Source organism: Podarcis vaucheri (genome assembly GCF_965113315.1).
Source record: "Podarcis vaucheri genome assembly, chromosome: 17".
Classification (NCBI taxonomy): domain Eukaryota; kingdom Metazoa; phylum Chordata; class Lepidosauria; order Squamata; family Lacertidae; genus Podarcis; species Podarcis vaucheri.
Window position 1 is genome coordinate 20,051,825 of NC_138755.1, and position 22,342 is coordinate 20,074,166.

General features: G+C 44.3%; 2 long non-coding RNA genes across 3 annotated transcripts; one reads left to right on the top strand and one right to left on the bottom strand.

Moving 5' to 3' along the window:
• Window positions 1–2,300: 2,300 nt before the first annotated feature.
• LOC309522141 lies at window positions 2,301–7,197 on the bottom strand. The gene is made up of 2 exons (XR_014214900.1): window positions 7,067–7,197; window positions 2,301–3,802 (listed from the first exon to the last, which is right to left on the bottom strand). It is a non-coding gene; the product is annotated as an uncharacterized lncRNA (long non-coding RNA).
• LOC309522117 lies at window positions 7,171–21,563 on the top strand. Of its 2 annotated transcripts, XR_014214857.1 has the most exons (5): window positions 7,171–7,302; window positions 7,954–8,106; window positions 14,076–14,273; window positions 17,465–17,597; window positions 21,156–21,563. It is a non-coding gene; the product is annotated as an uncharacterized lncRNA (long non-coding RNA). The 2 variants fall into 2 exon arrangements; XR_014214858.1 differs by lacking the exon at window positions 21,156–21,563 and having other exon boundaries at window positions 7,173–7,302; window positions 17,465–17,770.
• The last annotated feature ends 779 nt before the right edge of the window (window positions 21,564–22,342 follow it).

Sequence of the window (22,342 nt, forward strand, 5' to 3'; positions counted from 1 at the left end):
ACTTGTAATCTGGGGAACCGGGTTCGCGTCTCCACTCCTCCACATGCAGCTGCTGGTTGACCTTGGGCTAGTCACACTTCTCGGAAGTCTCTCAGCCTCACTCACCTCACAGAGTGTTTGTTGTGGGGGAGGAAGGGAAAGGAGAATGTTAGCTGCTTTGAGACTCCTTCGGGTAGTGATAAAGCGGGATATCAAATCCAAACTCTTCTTCTTCTATGCATGTTTATTTGGACAAGAATCCCTCTGCAGGTACGTACTAGCAAATAATAATAATAATAATAATAATAATAATAATAATAATAATATATTTATACCCCGCCCATCTTGCTGAGTCTCCCCAGCCACTCTGGGCAGCTTCCAATCAAGTATTAAAACATGCAGAGGGTTAAAGCCTTAAATGCACAGTGTTTTCCGCTTCCAGGAAAAGAATTTCCAGCAGTTTGGAAGCTTTCCAGCTCTGCTTTCACCTGAGTATTTCAGACAGCTTTAGTAGGGACCCCCAATTCTCTGGGAAGATAATTCACTGTTTCTTGACTTTTAAAAACCATTCCCCTTCTTCGCCCAATCCCAGCCCTCAAACACAACCCCTTTCCCCTGTTATTCCCCAAAAGCCCAACCGTAGCCATCTGTTTGGCAAATGAATGCACCTGAAAGGATATTACATAAGCACCTAGTTAGTCGCTAATCCTAGATTTTAAATTTCTTTTACAAGTGTCTTAAAATTACAAATTGTGCTTAAATAGGATTAGACTGGGGAGGGGGGTGGAAATGAAGGAATACAGTTCTTTCCAAACACACTGTCATTGTATATTCATGAATGTAGCCCAAGTCATTGCATTTTTTAAACTTTTAAGTCTGGTTGATTCAATATCTTGGTGGATGAGTTACCCCAAGAGATGGACATTCGGGGAGTGCAACCCTGAATCTCTCCTTCTTGGTGTTGCATACCATCAACCATGGTATCCTTCTGGACCATCTCACAGGAGGATAAGAAGATACTTTGACAGATTTTGTCATTCCTGGGAGGCAGCTCCCAGATAGTGGTTCTCCTCCAGGGCCATCGACTTATGAGGTGCTGCAGGGTTCCATATTGTCCCCGTATGCTTTTCAGTCACTCTGCTGTCCAGAGATTTGTGCATCAGTAGACTGATGGCACTCATCTCTCTATCTCCCCTTTTCGCCAGAGCCTAAGGATGCATTAAAGCTATAGTTAAAGCTATGGTTTTCCCAGTAGTGATGTATGGAAGTGAGAGCTGAACCATAAAGAAGGCTGATCGCCAAAGAATTGATGCTTTTGAATTATGGTGCTGGAGGAGACTCTTGAGAGTCCCATGAGCTGCAAGAAGATCAAACCTATCCATTCTGAGGGAAATCAGCCCTGAGTGCTCACTGGAAGGACAGATCATGAAGCTGAGGCTCCAAGACTTTGGCCACTTCATGAGAAGACAAGACTCCCTGGAAAAGACCCTGATGTTAGGAAAGATAGAGGGCACAAGGAGAAGGGGACGACAGAGGAAGAGATGGTTGGAGAGTGTTCTTGAAGCTACCAGCATGAGTTTCACCAAACTGCAGGAGGCAGTGGAAGACAGAAATGCCTGGCGTGCTCTGGTCCATGGGGTCACGAAGAGTCGGACACAACTAAATGACTAAACAACAACAAGGATGCATTGGGAACCATAAACTAATTACCTATCAGCTGCGAGTGACTGGATGTGGGAAAACATAGGAAGTGAATCTGGATTGAAAAAGGACTGCTGGATCATCAGGTAACCAGTTCTTCTGTCAAAAGGTGTACAGCTTGTTTTAGACGTGGTCAGAGCCGCAGACTTGGGCTACAGATGTGGGTGCCCAGCGTGCATTTTGGGGCCTCTTCTTCTGCCACAGGGCCTCTGTTGGTGTCTGCTACCTTCTGCTGATGGCGTTCTAACCTGTTTATTTACTTTCATTTGGTTTTTCCATGTGTCTGTTTGCAACATTTATTGTTTGCTTTTGTTACTTCTTTGAACAAAACCATTTAAAATTTAAAACATGCAAATAATAGGATTGTAGCCTTACTGCAAATCCCGCAGGAGGTCAACACTCGGGCCCATCACCAATAGCCTAATTTTTCATCTAGTGGAAAGCAAGAAACAAACTTCTGCCCAGGCCAGTGTGAGGCAATAGGGCCTGGATGTGAATCTGCCACTCTGCTCTCCACCAATTCCCTTGAGAATTGACTTCTCAGTTATTAATTTTTAAAATTTGTCACTATACAAGTAACTGGTGTGCATATATAGCAACAAAGTAAGGACTCAGCTCCATTAGTGAAGAAACAGCAAATTTAATGCACTATAAACATTCAACATCAGATGGCGCAAGAGAACAGGAATTTCAAAATGTGTGATTTTCCATAGAGATTTTTTTCTTTTGTTAAACTGATCAAATTTCTGACTTATTTATGGCAGGTTTTTCCCCTGTGTCTAGATCCACCCTAAGTTAGCAATCAATAGTAAAACAACAGCCATTTCGAAAACCAGCAGGCCATGCTGAGTGCAGTGATAAAAAACTTTTCACAAAGAAGAAGAGCTACCTGGCTCCAAATGACAGCGGGGAGCAGGACTTTACGGATTTCTTTCAGCAGAGAGTCCTAGTATACCCGGGGTTGCTCCTGAGAAGGACTGTTTTATGTGGACGCTAATCGGGTCTCCATAAGAATTTGGAGCAGGCCCTCACCAGATGTTTCTCAGATTTGGGGAAGGCAGAGGGGAGAGGGTTTTGCCACAGAGCATACACTGAACTGTAGCCAACCCTGGCTCAGTGTTAAATGTCTGTGTATGTTAGATATGTTTCCAAATACCTGGACTGCCACATTCACACATTTAGGCGTATACCTAAAAACACAGCACATGAAGAGGCTTAGGATCAAACGCATATCACGGCATGTTTCCTCAGAAATCATTATGCTCCTTCCCTCACCCCGGCAGTTCTCTGGCCTTCACCTAGAGTCTGTTATTTCCACAAGTAAAACTGTCTTTTAATTATTTATGCATGAGGACGAAACGGAAATAGATATAAATACATATGAACAGCATGGCCCCAGAAGCAAGAAGCAAAAAGGCAGCTTCCAGAAAGCTTGGTTTAGACAGATTGGCAGATACTGTTCTGTAGTGAAGACCGTCTCCAGACGCCATCCAATCTGGAGCAGAGTTGAGTGCAGTCTCATTTTGCAGCGCTTTTTCGAAGAGCTGGCCTGGAGTTTGTGCCTTCCTTAAGAAAGGCGAGTGGCAGGACTCCTGAGGTTTTGTGAATTCACTTAGGAATGGGTTGTCTTTTGCAGGGTCCTTAGAAGGAGGAGGCAGGAGAGGTGTTTCCAAGTTAGGGCTGGGAAGAGTGGGGCGAGTGAGGCGATCTCCAGAACAGCAAGGTACAGAAGGGCATTTTTCTGGGTGCTTTTTGGAACGCGAGGAAGCATGTTCTCTTCTGCGGTGCTTTTTGGTGGGTGAAGAATCTCCTTTTGCGTGCCTTGGGGACGAGAGGTCTTCAGGGCGCCTTTTGAACTTTCTTGAGTGAAAAACAGAATGGAAAGGTTTCTTACAGCAAGGACATTCAGCCTTGGTTTCCAACAAGTCCTGTGTACAAGAAAAGCAGAAGCTATGTAAACAAGGGTTTACATATAGCATATTGCCAAAAGTTCTGAAACAGAGAGGGCACGTGGAATATTGAGACGCATCAGGCGCCCTTATTGTCTGGTGCAAATCCTTTGTGCCAGCTTTGGGCGAAGGGCTTTTGGCCTCTGTGATCTCCTCATTTAGTGACATTGGATCTGTAAGTGAGAAGAGGAACATTTTAGCATCCGCAGTGCTATTAAGAAGGTACAGAACAAGGGTGGGGAAACTGTGGCCCTCTGGTATGTTACTGCGTTGCAATTCCTGTTATTTCTGGACTTTAGCAATGTTGGCTGGGGCGGGCAGAAGAAGGAATCCAACATGGAGGGTCACAGGCTCCCTTCACGTGGTATTGAGCAATTTGGCATGTAACCTTTACAGTGACCTGCTGAACAACATCAGTATTCCCAACTGAGGACCTGAAACTTAAAGATACAGTCATACCTCGGGTTGAATGTGCTTCAGCTTGAGTGCTTTCGGGTTGTGCTCCGCAGCAACCCAGAAGTAACAGAGCGCATTACTTCTGGGTTTTGCCGCTTACGCATGCACAGATGCTCAAAATGATGTCGCGCGCATGCACGGAAGCGGCAAAATGCGACCCGCGCATGCGCAGATGCGCCATTGCATCTTACGTTCTATCCAGGATGCAAATGGGGCTCCTGGAACGGATCCCGTTCACATCCCGAGGTACCGCTGTAGTGGCTTGTTGAAGGGTGAGGCAAAATTTGAATCCAAAGCTTCCTGGTACTTATTATTATTATTATTATTATTATTATTATTATTATTTATTAATTTCAGTTATTTTAAATGATAAAAAGTCTCAAACCAGTTTGACAAAAGTAAAGTGCAACAAACAAAAACAGTCTAAACCCAGAAAATTTTAAAACAGTGATAATACAGAAATAGCGTGGTACCTCTAGCTACGAACTTAATTCATTCCGGAGGTCCGTTCTTAACCTGAAACTTTCCTTAACTAGAGGCGTGCCTTTGCTAGTGGGGCCTCTTGCTGCTGCTGCGCCACCGGCACATGATTTTCGTTCTCACCCTGGGGCAAAGTTCTCAACTCGAGGTAACTCTTCCAGGTTAGCGGAGTTTGTAACTTGAAGCATTTGTAAACTGAGGCGTTTGTAACCCAAGGTACCACTGTATACAAATGCTCACCCAGCAACATAACAATAAGGGCCAAGTCTTACCCACACCACTAAAAGGCAAGCACCACCATAGGCATCATTTATTAACCAGTGGCCTGGATTAGTCTGGTGCCTAAAACTGACAAAGGTATCACCAGGTGTGTCTCCCTGAGAGAACATCCCACAGATTGGGGAGCACCAATGATAAGGCTTGTTCTCAGGTACTCACCCTTCATACCACTCTTGGACTAGACTCAAATCTCAATCTCTTAGAGGCTGCACTACTCTATTGCCACCCAACAGCAGACCCTCCAACAATTCTCCGATGAAAATAGAGACGCCCCATTCCACAGTGATAATTTTACTATTTATACCCCAGACATCTTACTGGGTTGCCCCAGCCACTCTGGGAAGCCTCCAACATATATAAAAAACACTATAAAACATTAAACATTAAATAAACTTCCCTATACAGGATTGCCTTCAGACAGCTTGGGGGTTGGATAACTCCATGCCCTCCAACTTTTCTCCAAGGAAAACAGGGACGTCCTAAGGAACATCGGGACATTCCAGGATCAAATCAGAAACTGGGACGGCTTCCTTAAATCAAGGACATCCCTGGAAAATAGGGAAACTTGGAGGGTCTGCAATAGCACCCAGACAGAAATTCAGGACAAATGTAAACTTTTGTATAGGCAAAGCTTCTAAGGCCTTATTTAGCTTTATATGTTAATAGCAGCCTTCTGGAATTCGAGGAAAACAAAAACTCATTGTAGTTTTGAAAGGTTCTGTCTGCCATCTTGATTCAAAATGCCATCTGATTGTATCCAAATATAGATGAAAAACAGCTCCTTGATCTCAGGAACCATCGAGCAAGATTTGGTTACAGTATCTTAAGAGCTGTCCGAACGCATAGAGAACAAACAGCTTTCCAAAATGTACAGTAGGTTTGGTATTTAGTTGCTAACCATTACCATTGCAATTAAACAATTGCATGAATTAAACAATTCCTCCTCATGAGGCCGGAGGAACATCTCCTGGCTGTGAGTCGTGGAGGTCGCTCCCTGCAAGGCCCTTTCCACCTGGCCTAGGGGGTCAGGCCCACACTCACCAGCCCCACTGAAGAGGCCGGAGGAACATTGCCTGGCTATTGTTCTATTGATTTAATATGCTGTAAACTGCTTTGAGATTTTTATTAAAAATATAAAGCGATATAGAAATTTTAAAAACAAAATAAAAATAAATATCTTAAGAGCTGTCTGAATGCATAGAGAACAGACAACTTTACAAAATGTACAATAGGTTTAGTACTTAGTTGCTAACCATTACCATTGCAATTAAACAACTTATCACATGTTAATTCATCCCAACTTAGTCTTCCGTCCTCCCTTCCCCTCCCCTTCAACACAACCCTTGAAATTTCAAACCCACCCTAAAAGGTTCAGTTAAAACCTACGTATTTGTTAATGAATCTGTTACACATTCAGGCCTCTACATATGCACAGCAAAGAAAGAAATCAGGAAAATTTGAATGAGAGGGAAAAAGCAGGGAGAGAAAGCAAGTAAAGCAGGGAAGAGAGAAAGCACCAAATGATTTTCAATAAAAACCTTTTCATTCTGCATATACCCCACAAGTCTTCTTCATTCTTCTCTTACATACAGTGGTACCTCAGGTTACATACGCTTCAGGTTACATACGCTTCAGGTTACAGACTCCGCTAACCCAGAAATAGTGCTTCAGGTTAAGAACTTTGCTTCAGGATGAGAACAGAAATCGTGTTCTGGTGGTGCGGCAGCAGCAGGAGGCCCCATTAGCTAAAGTGGTGCTTCAGGTTAAGAACAGTTTCAGGTTAAGTACGGACCTCCGGAACGAATTAAGTACTTAACCTGAGGTAGCACTGTACTTCGATTTTTATGTCACTGAAGTCTCATGAGATAAGCCAAGACAGTTTAATTAAGATCCAAACAAATTTATCGGGGAGTGGAATGGGGAAGGGGGAAAGTCATAAACCCTTAAGTCCCCAATGAATGATTTGAAAGCCCTATGACGGGTCCAGGAGATCCAAAAGAATTTTGATCAAACAGGTGAAAATTTCCTTGGGGGTGGACAATGAGGGGACAAGGTGTTCAGGCCTATCTGAAAATAGCAAGGATTGTTCAAGGTGTTACATTAGAAACCTGGGCCTTACATGGAATAATATGTTTTTTAATTTTAAAATAAATAAGCAATTACAATATACACAATAATTTCTGCTACATTGGGGGACTTCTGGCTGGGAAGGACAAACGTACATCTTAATGGCGAAGTGAGTTGCTCAGTGAGTCTCTCAGGAGATGCACAAGAGATGATGGAGGAGGAGCGATGCTCTTCAAGGTTCCAAGACGGTTAGAGTTTGTGAAAGCTCCAACTGTCACTCCCAGTCCCGGCAAGCATCCCTATTTTCCAGGGATGTCCCTGATTTAGAGAAGCTGTTTCCCAGATTCTGAATGTCCCTCTTTCCGTATTTTCATTGGAGAAATGTTGGAGGGTATGGAGTTATCTGGCATGGGACACGGGTGGCGCTGTGGGTAAAACCTCAGTGCCTAGGGCTTGCCGATCGCATGGTCGGCAGTTCGAATCCCTGTGGCGGGGTGAGCTCCCGTCTTTCGGTCCCAGCTCCTGCCCACCTAGCAGTTCGAAAGCACCCTTAAGTGCAAGTAGATAAATAGGTACAGCTTTAGAGCGGGAAGGTAAACGGCATTTCCGTGTGCTGCGCTGGCTCGCCAGAGCAGCTTCGTCACGCTGGCCACGTGACCCGGAAGTGTCTCCGGACAACGCTGGCCCCTGGCCTCTTAAGTGAGATGGGCGCACAACCCTAGAGTCGGACACGACTGGCCCGTACGGGCAGGGGTACCTTTACCTTTACCTTTATGGAGTTATCTGACCCCCGAGCCGCCTGAAGGCCATCCTGTATAGGGAAGTTTATTTAATGTTTAATGTTTTATTATGTTTCCAAATATGTTGGAAGCTGCCCAGAGTGGCTGGGGAAACCCAGTCCAGGTGTGTGGGGCATCAATAGTAAAATTATCGTTGTGGAATGGGACGTCCCTATTTTCATCGGAGAAATGTTGGAGGGCTCAGCGCTTTTTTTCAAAGAAGCCATCTCTCACTGCTTCTTGCTGGCTATCTCTCCTGACAGACCTTCGGGAGTAATGGCTTCCAAGCAAGGACAGCTATCAGAAGACAGCCTGGTCCTGATGTGGGCAGCATGGGAACTTTTTAAAGCAAAACAAAGAAGACGGGCAGGCTTGGGGAATGGAAAACTCTGGCCCTTTCAATAAAGTTCAGTAAGGTAAGTTGGCAACCTTCTCCCAAAAATTCAGAAGAAATATATTTTTCTCTCCCAGTATATATATATTTGGGGAAGCTGAGTATCATTTTGCTACCAACCAACCAAAGTTTGAGAGCTAAAAAATATCTGCACAGCTCTAAAAATTATATAGGTAAGAAAAGCCCTTCTCACTTTTATGAACGCAACCTTTATATAACCCAAAGGTTACGTTAGAATATTGTCCCAGTTACTTGAAAAAGTTGGGGAAATGACTTTCTTTTGAACCAGGAGCAGCCTTTTTCTGGCACTATCAAATCAGATAGAAGTTTAGAATTGCTTATTATTATTATTATTATTATTAATACCCTGCCCATCTGGCTGGGCTTCCCCAGCCACTCTGGGCGGCTCCCAATAGAATATTAAAAACATGATAAAACATCCACCATTAAAAACATTTTAAAAATTGGGTTGCTGCACTTAAGAACTCACACAGCCCTATAAAAACATAATAGGAACTATAACGACGTACCTCTCAGCTTGTTGAAAGCATCGGTCAGATTAGGAAATGTTTGATTCAGGTATAAGATGAGACTAAGAGATCAAAAGAGACACATCTCTTAATTTTTTGGATTCTGTTAACATTTATGTAGATGCGGGAAATTTATTCCTCTGCCCCTCCCCCTCCTAAAGTATATTGAATTAATTAACATTATATCTCTGGCAATAGGCAAGACATTCAGCTCTGGAAAACAGCAACCATGGTGCTTCATTGGAAACATATTGGTCACTGGAGGAACACAAAACGAAATTCAATAGATCATTAAAAACAAACAGCCAAGGAAACAAATGCACATTAAAAGCTTACTTCCCCAGGCTAGAAATGCTGATCAGAAGTGTATCCAGTGCCAGATTTATGCATAAGCTAAACAAGCTATAGCTTAGGGCCCCACTCTCTTGGGGGCCCCAAAAAAACTTAAATGAAAAAAATCTGGATGTACATTTCCCAAATATAAGATAAAAAACAAATAAAATAAAACCTACATACAGCAGCAGTGTTTTGTATTGTGTAGGCTCCTACGATGTAAGTCGGGCCTGCTTTTCCAAGACAACAATCCAATGCTGGCTAAATTCCACAGGGAGAGAGATCTTAATGGGCTTGAGTGAGCAGGAAATTAGACAGAAAGGTAATTTCAGAGCCTTTTTAAACACTTGGCACAATGTCATGTGCCAAGGAACTGCACGCCTCCCTGTCTTTGACTTGGTTGTTTTTAGATGTTAAGAGAGCTTCCAGACTGTCCTCGGTTTTGGGTCGGATTCAGCCACATCCTGGCAAATTCAGGCTGCTCAGTTAAAGGTGATTTCTCAAAAGATTGGACTTTTCACGACAAGGAGATGCATACCGTAAAGAGTGAGGCAACACTTCTTCTTCTTCTTCTTCTTCTTCTTCTTCTTCTTCTTCTTCTTCTTCTTCTTCTTCTTCATTACGGTAAATTTGGATACCTATAACCATAGGTCTCAGGGTGCTTCATAACACTTGCTTGACATGACGTCATCTAATCTTCCCACAAACAAATCAGGACGAATCCTTCTTAAATAGCCAGTGGCATGTCTTCTTTCTCCAAATTGGCATATATTATCTCTGCAAACAAACCAGGCTGTCAAATTAAGCTTTTGTGTTTCTCTCTCAAGTGATGTTTCTATATTTTGAAACGTTAACAATTCACAGGAAGTATTTTTTGAAATGCTTGCTGAAATGTTGGTGTGTTCAAGGGGGCGTTTCTGAATGAGAACCCGTAGTAATATTTCTGAAATGGCATCTTTTGTATTGTGGGGTTAGGAGTGAGATGTATATTTATGACTGATATTGATTTAAAAGTATAAACCGAACATGGGTTTTTTGAGGGGAGAGGTTGCCTTAATTTTGATCTAAGCTGGAGAAGAATTTGGGGAAGAAGAATCTGAGCTGGAGGAGAATTTGGGGGCCTGTAAAGCTCACTTTGAGGTGGGCTTCACAATCCCCTGAAACTAGGGCTTTTTCCCCGGCTGGAACTCAGTTCTGGCACCTCTCAGGTGGGCGCCATTGCCATTATGAGAGAACAAAGGAGGCGTCTGTGGTGGGTTCTGGCACCTCTTTTCCTAGAAAAATAGGAAATAACGATTCTCCAATGCTGGGAACTTTGTTGACAAAAGTGGCTGCCTGAGGACAAATATGTGTAGAGCAAAGAGAAGGAGGAGGACTGAGGCAAAGGAGGAAACAAAGTACAGGAAGAATATGACTTAAGGAACCTTGAATTTGCTGTACAGAAAGGAATCTGTCCAGAGACCCAAGCCAATCTCTGCTAAGAGCTAGCCTAAACAAACACTAGATCACATGGTAAAAATGTTCTTGGTCTGAATGACTTCAGGACGTAGGTGGGGGAATCACATGGTTGAATGTATTCCCACATTACCAGCAAAATCCCTGCATGATCCAGGGGGAAGAGATTTTCTTGCCTAAAAGAAAATCTAGCATTCTATGTGCAGGGTTGTTTATTTATTTATATGCATTGAGGGTCCCCAAGTCATGTGGCCCACCACCTTCAGATCGAAGTTGTGCACTCTCAGTACAGCTACTGTTTTGGATTGAAGATGCTCTTTTGCCCTGGTCTGTGGTACCCCGTCCACTGGAATCACGAGCCTTCCGAAATCCCCTCATGTGACCTTGCAGACAGTGGAACCGGGGAATGCGTTTAGCCAGGATAACGAGGTGAAGGGAGGATAATGCAGTCCTCGCAAATTTCAACATGCAAATGAGGCCAGAGGGATGGGAAAGATTTGCGGAGCAGGTTGGATGCAGGGGGATGTTTTCTCTCTGTCTTTGTGGAGAAGCACTGCTTTGTAGCGATGTATCCTAGCAATGTCTGGTTAGTGCTAGGTATATGATTTAATTGACAACAGACAGAAATCTAATCCTGACCTCTTCCCACCCCCACTGCCCGCTTTTAAAAAAAAGGTTCTCTGCAGTGAAGGTCTGTGAGGGTCAAAGGAGAGTTAAGGGGGTGATGGGAGTGAAATGATAGGTGCCATATGGTTTTCAAATGTGAAACAGATTGGAGGTGAAACATTGGCATGAATACCACATGCCAAGCCCCATTTGCATGGCAATTTGTTGACCACCACTGCAAGGCTTGTCTGGACCACGGACACTTTTCTGGCTTGCCACTACTTTGATGCATCGGAGAATGCGATATCACAACTCAGAAGAAGAAAATTCAATATACACAATCAGTTAAAACTGGTGGCGCTGTCCCTTCTCTGGCATATTTTGTTGTTGTTTAGTCGTGTCCTACTCTTCGTGACCCCATGGACCAGAGCACACCAGGCACTTCTGTCTTCCACTGCCTCCCGCAATTTGGTCAAACTCATGCTGGTAGCTTTGAAAACACTATCCAACCACCTCGTCCTCTGTCGTCCCCTTCTCCTTGTGCCCTCCATCTTTCCCAACATCAGGGTCTTTTCCAGGGAGTCTTCTCTTCTCATGAGGTGGCCAAAGTACTGGAGCCTCAGCTTCACGATCTGTCCTTCCAGTGAGCACTCAGGGCTGATTTCCTTCAGAATGGAGAGGTTTGGTCTTCTTGCAGTCCATGGGACTCTCAAGTGTCTCCTCCAGCACCATAATTCAAAAGCATCAATTCTTTGGTGATCAGCCTTCTTTATGGTCCAGCTCTCACTTCCATACTTCACTACTGGGAAAACCGTAGCTTTAACTATATGGATCTTTGTCGGCAAGGTGATGTCTCTGCTTTTTAAGATGCTGTCTAGGTTTGTCATTGCTTTTCTCCCAAGAAGCAGGCGTCTTTTAATTTCGTGACTGCTGTCACCATCTGCAGTGATCATGGTGCCCAAAAAAGTAAATCCTCTCACTGCCTCCATTTCTTCCCCTTCTATTTGCCAGGAAGTGATGGGACCAGTGGCCCTGATCTTAGTTTTTTTGATGCTGAGCTTTAGACCATATTTTGCACTCTCCTCTTTCACCCTCATTAAGAGGTTCTTTAATTCTTCCTCACTTTCTGCCATCAGAGTTGTCTCATCTGCATATCTGAGGTTGTTGATCTTTCTTCCAGCAATCTTAATTCCGGCTTGGAATTCATCCAGTCCAGCCTTTCGCATGATGAATTCTGCATATAAATTAAATAAGCAGGGAGACAATATACCGTAGTTTTCGCTCCATAACACGCGTTTTTTTGCTCCTAGAAAGTAAGGGGAAATGTCTGTGCGTGTTACGGAGCGAATGCTTCCCTCCTCCGTGGTTTCCAGCGGGAGAAGAGCCGCTGAATGGGGAGGAGAGAGGGACAGAGTGCCTGCTTCTTTAAAGGAGCAAAGCGAGAGGGGAGAGGAGCCGCTTACACTCGTGTAAGCGGCTCCTGTCCGGTTGGCTCCTTTAAAGCAAGCAGGTTCTGCTTCTCTCCCTCCTCCCCACTCAGCGGCTCTTCTCCCCTCTCGCTCTTTCAGCTCGCTAAGGGGGGAGGGGAGGGAGAGAAGCAGAGCCTGCTTGCTTTAAAGGAGCAAAGTGGGAGAGGAGCCGCTTACAGGAGTGTAAGCGGCTCCTGTCCGGTTGGCTCCTTTAAAGCAAGCTGGCTCTCTGTATCTCTTTCCTCTCACTTTGCTGGAAACAGCAGGCAAGATTTTCAGTGTCCTCCCGCTTTGCTTTTCAGCTCGCTAAGGGTGGGGGGGGAGGGGGGGAGGGAGAGAAGCAGAATCTGCTTGCTTTAAAGGAGCCTACCGGACAGGAGCCGCTTACACTCGTGTAAGTGGCTCCTGTCCGGTAGGCTCCTTTAAAGCAAGCAGGCTCTCTGTCCCTCCAGCAAAGTTTTTCAGCTCGCTAAGGAGGGAGAGAAGCAGAACCTGCTTGCTTTAAAGGAGCCTACCGGACAGGAGCCACTTACACTCGTGTAAGCAGCTCCTGTCCCGCAGGCTCCTTTAAAGCAAGCAGGCTCTCTGTCCCTTCAGCAAAGTTTTTCAGCTTGCTAAGGGGGGGGGGGGGAGAGAGAAGCAGAGCCTGCTCCACGTGTGTTCCTTGTCCCTTGAGTGCTTTTCCTTCCCTCCACTTAAAACGTGGTTACAAAGCACAGATCCACATGGATCCTCAGGATTTTTGCACTGGGTCACCCCAAATTCACCATCAGGTCACATAGCATGTCCATGGCTACAGTTTGTACCAAAAAAAATTACGCACCCACTGTTGCCTTGGGCCGCAAAGGTGCAAAAACATTGTTACAAAGATGGATCCACATGGATCCTCAGGATTTTTGCATTGGGCTACCCCAAACTCACCGTCAGATCACATGTCTGTGGCCACAGTATGAACCACAAAAATCATACATCCACTGTTTCGTTTAGAATATTTTTTTTCTTGTTTTCCTCCTCTAAAAACTACATGCGTGTTATGGTCGGGTGCGTGTTATAGAGCGAAAAATACGGTACTTCACTATAAACATCAACAACTGTTGGCTCTGCTTACAGTTCTCCACAAAATGCCCACTGTAGTTGTTGACCAAGGGAAAACCAGAAAAGAGAAAATAAAACCAATTAAGTCAGGGGTAAATGTTTTTAAAAGGTTGATCCTCTGTATTGACACAAAGGAGGTTTATCCAGAACTCATTATAGGTGCTTATTCATGTTAATGAAGGATGGCCGAGAACTTAACATTTTAGAGCACAAACTTAAGCATGTCTACTCAGAAGTAACATGGGATTTTCTCCTAGGCAAGTGCATGTAGAATTGTGAGATTTGTAGTACGGAAGCCACCAATCGAAGAGTATGAAATGTGAACATTATATTTCTAGGGAGATTGGAGCCAGCAGAACTTAGAGCAAGCGAAGAGCAACAGCCACAAAATCCTGAAGGTATTGGAGGCGGGATGGAGGTTGTAGCTCTCAAAACTCCTCTGGGACCAAGCCAACCTTTCATGACTGAAAAAGTGTCTGCTTGCCTGCTTTTTTTCTTTACAGGCTGGAGTAGCACCGAACAAAGGACTGGCCTGTTCCCAATCATGATAGAAGCCAGCCCTGGATGCATGAACCTTTTCAACTACTGTAGGAATACGAACCCCTGTCTCTCTTTCCCCCGTCCCCTAGACAAACATTTTATCCAGCGGTACCAATTATGCACCCCAGAAATGCTTCTTTCAAAGAAACGCCCATTGTTTGGTGAGTTTGCTTCCCTACCCAGATTTTTCCATTGCTCCCTTGTCCCTCGTTGCATGTTATTCCCCCCCTCTTTCTCCCCCCTCTCTCGAAGCTTTGAAACATGTTGTTTCCAGATGTAGGCCCCAAGTGCCCTGTCAAGAGCTTCCTGTCCTGTTGAGTTCAGAGCGGATGGAATTACACAAGAGTTGGCTGAAACAATCCAATGCTCCATCTCCTTAATTAAACCCTGGGATTGTACAGAGGCTGCTCTATTCCTGGCAAGGACCCTCGCGCACCCCCACCCCACAACGTAGTAAACGAGCGGCTCATTAAAACCATGACATCCCCGCTGACGAGGTGTTCGAAACAAACATTTTCCCCTCCACAAATATATGGCTGACCTCCCCAATTAACTCTGCTGCCTTCTCAGAGCAGCCATTGAGGGCGGCTCACTGTTTGCACCCTTGCTGAGTCAATGGTGCTTTCTTGTATGGCAGGACCCTAAGTTAAAGACTAATAATAATAATAATAATAATAATAATAATAATAATAATTTATTACTTATACCCCGCCCATTTGGCAGGGCCTCCCCAGCCACTCTGGGCAGCTCCCAACAGAATATTAAAAACACAATAAAACAACAAACATTAAAAACTTCTGGAAACAGGGCTGCCTTCACATGTCTTCTGAAAGTCAGGTAGTTGTTTATTTCCTTGACATCTGATAGGAGGGCTGTGGAACCACTCGGGTACAACTACTGAGAAGGCCCTCTGCCTGGTTCCCTGTAACTTCACTTTTTGCACTTTTTGCACTGAGGGAACCACCAGAAGGCCCTCGGTGATGGGCCTCAGTGTCTGGGCTGAACGATGGGGGTGGAGACACTCCTTCAGGTATACTGGGCCGAGGCCATTTAGGGCTTTAAAGATCAGCACCAAACATACTGGGAGCCAATGTAGGTCTTTCAGGACCTGTGTTATATGGTCTCGGCGGCCACTCCCAATCACCAGTCTAGCTGCCGCATTCTGGATTAGTTGTAGTTTCCGGGTCGCCTTCAAAGGTAGCCCCACATAGAGCGCATTGCAGTAGTCCAAGAGGGAGATAACCAGGGCTTGCACCACTCTGGCGAGACAGTCTGTGGGCAGGTAGGGTGTCAGCCTGCGTACCAGATGGAGCTGGTAGACAGCTGCCTTGGACACAGAACTGACCTGTGCCTCCGTGGACAGCTACAAGTAGGTAGCCGTGTTGGTCTGCCATAGTCGAAACAAAATAAAAAAATTGTGCATGCACATGAAAGCTTTATAACGCGCACGTAGTTTTTAGAGGAGGAAAACAAGAAAAAAATATTCTAAATGAAATAGTGGATATATGATTTTTGTGGTTCATGCTGTGGCCACAGACATGTGATCTGACAGTGTGTTTGGACTAGCCCAGTGCAAAAATCCTGAGGATCCATGTGGCTCCATGCTTTGTAACCACGGAAGAGGGAAGGAAGGGGAACCATAGATCCTCTGCTCACGACTGCAGCAGATCCCCCCCCCCCGCCACCCGCAGGCATTCGCTCCATAACACGCACAGACATTTCCCCTTACTTTCTAGGAGGAAAAAAGTGAGTGTTATGGTGCCAAAAATACGGTAGTTAGTCTCTAAGGCGCTACTGGAAGGATTTTTTTTATTTTGTCCGTGGACAGCTGTGAGTCCAAAATGACTCCTAGGCTGCACACCTTCAGGGGCACTGTTACCCCATTCAGGACCAGAGAGTCCCCCACACCTGCCCGCCCCCTGTCCCCCAAAACAGTACTTCTATCTTGTCAGGATTCAACCTCAATCTGTTGGTGCCATTTATCCTCCAACCGCCTCCAGAATAATAGGAGATTTGAAAGGCCCTGTGTTGTTGTGCCTTCTTCACAAGACAGCAATATCTTGCTAGGTAACCAAAGTAGATTCAGACAGCATTTTCCTCCAGGGACGTTACTAGGTTCTTGCCCGGGGCATAAACCCATGTGGCGGAAAGATGCCTAAAATTTGCACATGCTGGTTTACATGTATAGAGATGCTTCTGGGAATTTAAGACTGTGTGTGACAGGTGATGCCACCTACCCTATAAACAACATTTGGAAAAGTGTGTTAAGTTTTAAAAAGTGGGGGGTGGGGTGGGGGGAGAGACAGATGTAGATGACCTGGGCCCCTCTGAGCCATTGCCTAACAACATCCCTGATTTCTCATGCTAAACTCCTTTTGGAGAGTTTTCTGCGCCCAAAATTAAGTGTGTGTGTGTCGGTCAGAGCTCAAGCCATATATAGTGTTACAAAAGTTGGGTACCTCCCAGTCTCCCTAAAATTGGGTGGATGATGGTGGTCAGGAGAACCCCCAGAACTTTGGGGAGAATGGGGGGCTATCATTTTGTATGGCTTCATAATCCCTCTGGTATAAATTCAGAACCCAATTCAGGTGTGGGTGAGGGATTCCCAAACCCTCTACCCCAGAAAAGTGGGGTGCTTATATTGCCCATAGACTATAATAGAGCAAAGCCACATCACTGGGATGTTTTGGCAACTTAAACCCTCTGAGCTCTGGGAAATGGATGTGGGCAGTAAGGTCCTTTTGCCCTGGCAGCCTGGTCCCCTATTGAAAGCAGCAGGTAGCAAAAATAACATGAAACGGATAAAATAAGCAGAAACAAATGTGTAATGAACTAAATGTGATTTTACCAAATGAGCAACTAAACCATTTTCCCCTTTGATATTGAAAATGAATGGAGCAACAAACGCATGCTGAGGACCAGCTGGGAAGGGGGGGGGAGACTATTCCTCTGAGCCACATTCCAGTTTCTCCTGGGATTTGCAGCTGTGCATGTGTGAGAATAGGTTGCCCCTTTGATTTTTAAATGTTTTGAGAGCTGCTTTTCAGCCCCTGTTAAAGGCCAGAAGGTGAGATAATAATTCACTAAATAAATAAATAGAGTGGGATTCACTTAAGGCATCCCATCAGCAGAAGCCCTGTGCAAAGTTTTGTGCTTGCGCAACAAGGATTCCTGCTTTGGCAGTGTCCCCAAAATTGACTGGGTGGTGGTGGTCAGGAGAACTCCCAGAACAGCATATTGGGGGGAGGATGGGGGGCAATATTCTGTCTGGCATACTGAAATCCTTGCGCTGATGGAACTTAGCGTGACATTGAATTCCTTCCATAATCTCCACATTTCTGCCTTTTCATAGAAACCCGCTAAAACATTTACACAGCTTCTACAATATGTCTAGGCTTTGCAGTTGTGCAGAATGCAGTTGTGAAGGAGAGGAAGTTTCTGATTTAGAGAGCAGCCATTGGGAATGTCTATCAGTACGTGTCTTTGTGAGTATAATATTATATAGAGGACTTTACCGAGAAGTCAGATGTGTTGCCTTTGAAAATGGCAACCAAGAACTGATCTCGGTGATCTAAGAAGTGGTCCTTGGTTTTTATTATTTTCAAATCATTGTGCGTTGTGGCTGCTTCTAGTTTAATTAAAGGTTTTTCATGAGATACCTGAAGCTCTAGAATTTTTATTGTAATACAGTCTAAGTTTTTAAACTTTATTGTGTGTGGTTGAGCGCATTAGATAATTAGAAAAATATTAGATAATTACCTTTTAAATGCATTGGGTGCATTGTATAAACCTCTTTCGTGCCCAGTAAGTGTGGGGTGCCTTTGCTGTGGCCCCTAGAACTCATGGCTGTTTTGCTTGAGAGCTTCCTGCCTTCCCACCCACAGGATAGAGGCTTCACTGAGCAATTTTTGGGTCGCTGGTTGACCTCATTGGGTCCCCCCACCACCACCTTTCCCTCATTGAAATTATGGCCTTCCTTTGTTAGGCGAATGACGTTTGTATGAGGGCGGAAATGGTATTGGGCAGGATCAACATAGTATGGGTGCCCCCATAAGGGACCTGAGAGGAGGATTGACCACAGCACTCCTAAGCTTGAGGTATCGGCCTGGTAGGAATCTGCACCTGGGTCGCCCAGTGAGAGCTTCCTTGCTTGGCTTGCACCATGGCAAGGTTCAACATTGGTTGGCTCCCATCACACAAGCTTGAAGCGTTCCAAACCCAGTGGATCCATTCCATCAACATGGGGCTTCTGGAATTATCAACTGATCCTGGATCCAATGCCATGCCAACCCTTGCCCTGCCTGCTGTTGTCAATGAATATTCGGCCTGATTTTACTCTATCACTGTTATACAGTCTGCTTATTTTGCTGCTCTCATGGGTCACATAATGTGTCTTCCTGGGCAAATAAAGATCCCGTCCCTTTGGGGGCACTTATGAGATCTGTTTCTCTCCCCTTTTTGCATGCCAGAAATGGCTTAAGCTTGCTGGTTTTTGTTGTTTTGCAGCTGATATTTGTATTTTAAGCTTTTATTAATGCTGTAACTAACCTATCTAGAGATCAGTGGTGACATATGACTGCCGTAAATAAATCAATATAGCCACATGTGATGGGGACTGATGGGAAAGGAAGTGATCCCTAAAGCACAAAGGCCTAGATCTGTTTAGGATTCCGTGCTGCTATGACCTGTTTTGCAACATAGCAACTTCAGAAGTTGCCTTTGATTATTTTTTGCGCAGACATCTACACTCCATACAGAAGGAAATGTACTGAATGTTCCTGTGATTATTGTTCCACTAGGAAATCATTCACAGTAATACCCTGCAAGCAGAGTAATTACTATTTACAAAGATCTGATAAAGATGCACCGGTCTTATATTTTCCATTAGTCCTGGACTATGGTAATTTCCTGTCTTTTTATAGTGTAGGCACTTGGGATTCCAGTTCATTCTCAGAACTCTGAAACCATGAGCGGTGAAGAGGAAAAACACCCTTTTTTCTAGGATAGATGGTTGCTCACACTTCATCACAGGAAATTCCAGGGCGATGGAGGCAGGCCATTACAAAGCTTGGCTATCCAGTCCCAAAATTCTAGACTCAGCAGTGCCCTGGAAAATGCTGGGAAATAACTGGGGAATACCAGTTAATTCTGAAGTCCCACGTGTGTGGCTGGCTGCCTGAATTCAAGAAAGCCTGCAGGGCTTGACTCACTCTTTAGCCAAAACAGCCCCCAGCTGAGTGTAAAACACAGATCTATGCAGCAAGGCACGGGAAATATAGATTGTTAGACCTTTAACGTTCCAGTGTTAGGCGCTTAAAACGCTGCTTCCCCCACCTTTACTCCTCTCAAATAGATCACAAACTTAAGTAAGTTTAAATGCTTTACTTACAGTAGCCATAGGCATCTCACTCATGTATCGTTCAATGCTTACAGCAGAAACAACACAGGCAAGGTAGTCTTGGTTACAAAATACAGAGGTTGATCTCAGACACGTGGTCTGAGTCTGAAGTCCCAGCCGTGTGCTCAGCTTACATGGTTCAAAGCGCGGGGGGGGGGGGGAGATGAGAGAGGAACCGGAAACAAACAATACTTCCTCCCTAAAGGTTAAGCTCCTGCCAACCTAGCAGTTCGAAAGCACGTCAAAGTGCAAGTAGATAAATAGGTACTGCTCCAGCGGGAAGGTACCGTATTTTTCGCTCTATAAGACGCACCAGACCACAAGACGCACCTAGTTTTTGGAGGAGGAAAACAAGAAAAAAAATATTCTGAATCTCAGAAGCCAGAACAGCGCAGCGAAAGCAGCAATCCCTCTTGCTGTTCTGGCTTCTGGGATAGCTGCGCAGCCTGCATTCGCTCCATAAGACGCACACACATTTCCCCTTACTTTTTAGGAGGGAAAAAGTGAGTCTTATAGAGCAAAAAATACGGTAAATGGCGTTTCCGTGCGCTGCTCTGGTTCGCCAGAAGCAGCTTAGTCATGCTGGCCACATGACCCGGAAGCTGTACGCCGGCTCCCTCAGCCGATAAAGCGAGATGAGCGCAGCAACCCCAGAGTCGGTCAAAGGGTCAGGGGTCCCTTTACCTTTACCTTTAAAGGTAAGGCACCTAGCTGTGCCTTCTTTAACAATTTACAGCTCTGTGGTCCTTAAACCCTTTCTTATTGGCAAACACAGTTGTGTTTGACGGCATGAAGTCTCCCACAGAAAGGGGAGGTGAAAGCCATCAACAAAATCCCGAGGGATGGGATGAGAATGTTCTTACAGAGAAGACTGAACAGGAGTGAATGAAGTGGCAGATCTTCCTTTCTGCCAACCATTTTCTCACTCAGTGGCTCCTAGATGAAAGATGCCCACAGGGCTGCTGTTTCAGCAGTCCTTGTGTTATTAGTAACCGACGTCCCACCGGAAGGGATTGGCTATGAATTATCCACAAATAAGCTTAAATGTGACTGAACACCATTGTTTGTTTCTTTTGATGATGGGAGAATTCTGTGAAAACAAAAAGATCAGAAGACAGGACTGAATTGCAATTTCCTAACCGGTTGATTTCCGTTTAAATGGGAAGTAAAAATCCCACTGTCCCGAGGGGAACAAGATCTAAAAAGCAAAAGGTTCAGAGTTACCTCCTTTTGTGATGGTTTTGAGCTTTCCCACAGGTAGTGATTACCAGTGACTCAGTAGACCAAGGCCTCTGGTCTGAATTCTTTATTACATGTTACTCAAGCAGTCCAAACAAACTCATCAGTTCTGGTAATATTACCTCTTCTGAAGAGCTAAGCTTTTGGAATCATGCAAATTGAGGCTTTTAAGAGAGAGATCAACAGACCCTTGCTTCTGAGTGGGATTTCTTCTTTCAGAGTGCTGTTTTTATTCATTAATTTCCAACTACATTCACATATTATAGGGATCAGAGGGGGAAGACATCTGAGTACACATAATATCCAAGTAATTGAAGAAGCAAATGGTTCCACCCATTTTTAAAATAGAGCATATATTGTCACGTGTATACGAACCTTCAAGACAAGTTTTCTCTTTATTTCTTAGGAAATGGGGTATTTGAAGTAAAACCTATTTTAGATGGAAAGGAAGAGTATCAACATGTGTTTGCATCAATAGGAAATAGCAAAGGAGTGTCATAGAGCTTTATGCTGATGACAACGTAGCGTGTGCACACTCGTAGGATGATCTACAGACCATCCTAAATATCTTCAAAGAAGCTTATGGAAAGCTTGGCCTATTGCTGGTAGAGTATGTGGAACTGGCGAAGTTGACGGAGAAAATTAGGAATCGACCCGACGAAAGATTTCAAGGGGACTGGAGCAAATTTATAAATTATTTGAAAGAAAGTTGTAAAAACCTAAAACTTTTGTAGCATTAACGTGAAATGTTTTGTAATGTGGAAAGAAGGAGCTAATTTACAAATGAAAGGGTGATTGTTAAATGATTATATATGGTAAAGAAGTGATTATAGAAATGTAATAAATATGTTAAAATAGTAGGAAAGTCAAAGAGTGACGGAAGGAAGTCGTTACTCGTCTGCAGTAGTGATGTAGGCTCGAGATATGTATGATACGTATGATAAAATGAAATGAAATATGGAAAACTCAATAAAAATCATGATTAAAAAAGGGAAAGCTTGGCCTATTGCTCAGTATCCAAAAAAACCAATGTGCTGCATCAACAAACACAAGACAACCTCTTTGCAGCACCACAAATCCAACTTAATGGTGTAATGTTGGAAAATGTTGATAATTGTTCCTATCTAGGCAGTTATCTTTCCACAAGGGCCGACACTGATGCTGAAATCCAGCATTGCCTGAGCTCTGCAAGTGCAGCTTTCTCCCAATTGAAGTGCAGAGTGTTTGAGGACTGGGACATTCGCAAGAAAACCAAAATGCTTGCTTACAAAGCTGTTGTACTATTAATTTTACTGTGTACTTGTGAAACATGGACCACTTATAAACGCAATCTCCAACTCCTCGAAAGGTTTCATCAATGGTGTTTCTGAAAATTTTTACATATCACTTGGGGAGACAGGCAAACTAATGTCAGTGTACCGGAAGAAGCAAAGATCACCAGTGTCAAAGCAATGATTCTTCAACATCAACTTTATTGGACTGGTCATGTTGTTCAGATGTCTGATTATCATCTTTCAAAGCAACTTAACTTAAGAATAGAAAGTGTAATGCCGGTGGACAACAAAAGAGGTTAAAAGACACTCTCAAGGCAAA